This window comes from Micropterus salmoides, unplaced genomic scaffold (genome assembly GCF_014851395.1).
Source record: "Micropterus salmoides isolate LMB-PRFRI ecotype aquatic unplaced genomic scaffold, ASM1485139v1 Ms_hic_scaffold_2, whole genome shotgun sequence".
NCBI lineage: Eukaryota > Metazoa > Chordata > Actinopteri > Centrarchiformes > Centrarchidae > Micropterus > Micropterus salmoides.
In genome coordinates this window covers 54,427,545-54,432,390 of record NW_024041150.1, presented here as the reverse complement: position 1 = coordinate 54,432,390, position 4,846 = coordinate 54,427,545, and positions in this window count along the sequence as shown.

Here is a 4,846-nt window from a genome sequence, read left to right as displayed (position 1 = left end):
AGCATCCAAAAAAGTCAAAAAGTGAAACTTTCTAGATTCATTAGACAAAGTGAAATGTTTCAGGTCTTTTGTTGTTTAATCCTGATGATTACAGATTACAGCTCATAGAAATCAAAAATCCGTATCTCAAAAAATTGAATAAAGCAGGGGTCACCAACCCGTCGCGATCGACATGTCGATCTTTGAGACTTTTCCATTTACCAGTACATACAAAGATGATCTAGAATTACTAATCCATTATGCTTTCTCTTGTCTGTTGGGTCTGTGGTCACTTTTCCATCAGAGACACACCATTTGTTTTTGTTTTTCAAAACAACTGACTTGAAGATCGTGAAAATAATATTAAAACAATTACATAATCATCTAAATGCCCGATTAAAGTTCGCTTTTGTAAGGGGCCCCTCTCTCTTGAGCCAGCTGTAGTATCTTCACAGGAGCATGAAAGTGACCAATAAAATAAAAGTACAACTGAATTGACCAATGAGTTAAGAGAAGTCATCCTCACCGGTTTCAGATTTCACACGCAGATGCACGCAAGGGCTACGTTAGCTAGGTTACAGCCAGCTAACATGGCTGAGGCTCCGCGAAAGAAGCCGCAAACCTACTATTTTCATCCAGAATGGGAAGAAGAATACATTTTTACCTTAGTTAAAGACAAGTGTATATGTATGTTATGCCGGCAAACACAAGCACTGACTAAAAGAGGAGATCTGGAACGGCACCACAATGCTAACCACCCGACCTTTAGGGACAGCTATCCACCGAAGAGCGCCATCCGTGCTAAAAAAGTGGCGGAGCTAAAGTTGGAGTTGACAGCCCAGCAGTCGCTCTTCACTAAACCTGCTGTTCGACATAAGGCTGCTACAGAAGCATATCATATATATATATATATATATATATATAATATTTTTATTTTTTAACACACACACACACACACTTACTGTTTTATTTATTTATTTTATTTTTTATATATATATATATATATATTTTGCTGCGATGGACTGGCGACCTGTCCAGGGTGTACCCTGCCTTGCGCCCAATGTCAGCTGGGATTGGCTCCAGCCCCCCGCGACCCTGTACGTAGGATAAGCGGTTGACGATGGATGGATGGATGGATAATATATATATTTTGTTTTGTTTATTTATTTATTTTTAATATATTTTTATTTTTTTAACACACACACACACACACGCTTACTGTTTTATTATTATTTTATTTTTAATATATTTAATTTTTTTAAATCACACACACACACACGCTTACTGTTTTGTTTATTTATTTTATTTTTAATTTATTTTTATTTTTTTAACACACACACACACGCTTACTGTTTTCTTTCTTTATTTATTTTATATATTTTTTTAACACACACACGCTTACTGTTTTCTTTCTTTATTTTATTTTAATTATTTTTATTTTTAAGAACACACACACACACTTACTGTATTATTTATTTATTTTATTTTTAATTATTTTTAAACACACACACGCTTACTGTTTTATTTATTTATTTGAATTTTTGATATATATTTTTTTTTAAACACACACGCTTACTGTTTTATTTATTTTATTTTTATATATTTTTATTTTTTTACCACACACACACTTACTGTTTTATTATTTTTTTTTTAAACACACATGCTTACTGTTTTATTTATTTATTTTATTTTTAATATATTTTAAATTTTTTAACACACAAACACACGCTTACTATTTTTTCTCTTTATTTTATTTTTAATATATTTTAATTTTTTTACACACACACTTACTGTTTTATTATTATTTTATTTTTAATATATATATATTTTTTAAACACACACGCTTACTGTTTTATTTATTTATTTTATTTTTAATATATATATTTTTTAACACACACACGCTTACTGTTTTATTTATTTTTTTTATTTTAATTTTTAATATTTTTTCTTTTTTTTTTAACACATGTACGCTTTGATTACTTTATGCTTTAATTACTTTATGCTTTAATTACTTTAATGAAATGTATGGGGTTGGTTGTTCTTATGTTGTATGTATGATGCTTTGGCAATATTGTTCTTACACATTCATGCCAATAAAGCTAATTTGAAGCATCATTTCGTGTTAGTCACTTTTTGGCAAGACATAAGAAGCCTTTTACAGACGGTGAGTTAATCAAGGAGACTATGGCTGTTACCGCTGACACAAAGATGACATCAAAACAGCACTCAGCAGCGTCCCGCTTGGCCCCGCAACAGTGACAAGAAGGGCCGAATCACTGTCGGAGGATGTGGATCGGTCACTTTGTGAATATTTCTCGCTGCAGTTTGTTGAATCCCTGGCTGTAATGGACACAGCTCAGCTTGTTGTATTTGTCAGAATGCTTTTCCAGGATTCTACAACGAAGGAGGACTTTCTCACTCTTCTGCACTTGAAGGACAGAACAAGGGGTCAAAAAAAATACGTAGATGAAAATTGTATTCCCATTCATAAACTGGTGGCAATCCCTACTGATGGGGCTCCGGCAATGCGCTCTGGTTTTATAGCACTGTGCCGCAGTGATCCTGCTTTTCCAGACTTTGTGAATTATCACTGCGTAATTCATCAGCAGGCCTTGGTTGGGAAAGTCGGACTTCTCTCACGTCATGACCCTGGTGGTCAAACTGATTAACTCGATTCGAGCAAAAGCTCTCCAACAGCGTTTATTCAAGGCGTTACTGGATGAGCTCGATGCCGCTTACGGAGACCTGATTCTCCACGCTGATGTCTGGTGGCAAAGTGCTACAGAGATTTGTTGACTTGCTGCCAGAGATAAAGACTTTTCTGTCTACAAGGAACGAGGAGCACAAAGAATTGTCAGATGATGCGTGGCTACTTGACCTGGGATTTCTGACGGACTTAACGGCAAAACTGAATGCACTCAACACTGAGATCCAGGGAGAAAAACGACCCCTGTCCCCATGAGAAGCGCAGTGAATGCGTTCAAGGCCAAGCTCGGTTTTTGGACCAGCAGGAGACAAACACATTTTCCAAACCTGGAAAAAATGTCACAAACCATCAAATACAAGGATGCGTTCCACCCAGAGTAAATGAAAATAATAAAACCAAAGTATAGGAGCCGCCTTACTGACAGACACTCACAGACTGCCTCAGACTGGCTGGCTGCAGCTATGAGCCAAATACAAAGAACTCACAGACAGTTTTCAATCACAGGCATCACACTGACTTGAGTGAACATTACTGCAAACGTTTAGCCTGTTGGTATTTTGATAGTGATGCTGCATAAAATGGACTAGACCTGCATTTAGTTTCATTTAATGCTCAACTGTTGCTCAGCGGCCAAAAGTCCTCTTTTTAGATGAAAGTTGCATTTCATTTGGAAATCCAGGTCCCAGAGTCTGGAGGATGAGTGGAGAGGCACAGAATCCAGTGTGAAGTTTCCACAGTCAGTGATCATTTGGGTGCCATGTGATCTGCTGGTGTTGGTCCGCTGTGTTTTATCAAGTCCAGAGTCAATGCAGCGTCTACCAGGAGACTTTAGAGCACTTCATGCTTCCATCTGCTGACGAGCTTTATGGAGATGCTGATTTCCTTTGAAGCAAAAGCACAAAAACACGCATGATTCGATTAAGTCCTATAGGCAGGACTTGATGATTGATTCAATTCCTTAGTCGGGGTAAAGTAACTAGTAACTTATTACAATTTCTGAGTAACTTGCCCAACACTGGTAGCTGAGTATCGGTAAAACGACTGAAATGATCGTTAAGAAGCAAACAGCGGTAGATCTATGTTAAAGTAGCTGCTCCTGGTTTGCATCAAGGCTAGTATAAACAAACCGTTCCACGTTTGCTTCTTTCCGTTACATCCTTTCTTGCAGGTTAAAATCCACACTTTGACATACAGAAACCTTTATAACCATGTAAACACAGAGATCCTTCCTTCTTGCTCCATCTCATTAGAAATAAATGGTGGGACCCGAGTGATGCAGACAGAAAACCAAGACGCTTTCTATGCTGAGTGACAAACCCCTTCCTTCATAAATACGACCACCACTTTATTCATGCGTGAGGCACACGAGATGTTTCTGTTCCCCACCTGTTCTCCTACTGCAAGCAGGACCTGATCCACTGTGGTGCTGGGCTGCAGCACCACCCTCACCCCATGCTTTAGAGACAGGGGCGGTTCTCTGAGGACGCCATCCCCTCCAACAACACAGCTTACTGTCGACCAAAAACACCCAAACACACACAGTAAACACAGTAGGAGGAAAAAAGGAAGTCTCACTCACAAACTCTCAGCCACACTCCCAACACCGACTCCCAGCATGCACAGAGAGAGAGAGAGGTACAAAAAACAAACAGATGAGATGCAGTGGTTGTCTAAAGTTTACAGTATTCTCGTCATCAGGAAAAACAAGGATTATAAGGACAAGGCCGACCTGCTGGAAGGAAAATGGTAACAGGGACAAGGCCTGAAGAAAACCTCCTGTGTTCTGATGTTTATCTGGTCATCATTAAAGGGTCAAACCTCCAGAGCTCTGCTGCTGTGTTAACCACATTCAAACAGAAACACTTCCTCTCAGATCTCTGAACAAAAAGAGCTGCAAAGATAAAATGAGGAACCAGCAGTCTCAGAGCAGTAAAATCATCTTATCTGTGTTCTTCAGCAGCTGCTACAGTATCACCATATTGCACCATGGACATCAGGAGTCAGATTCTGGTGGGAGAGGAGTTTGACTCTTCACCTGTCTGTTCATGTGTGCTGTCAAACATCACCATGGATCCTGTCTGTTTTTCTAATAAACACTAGCGAAGAAAACAAGTTGCATCATTGCAAACATTTATCTAACTAACAATCTTCACACCTTCA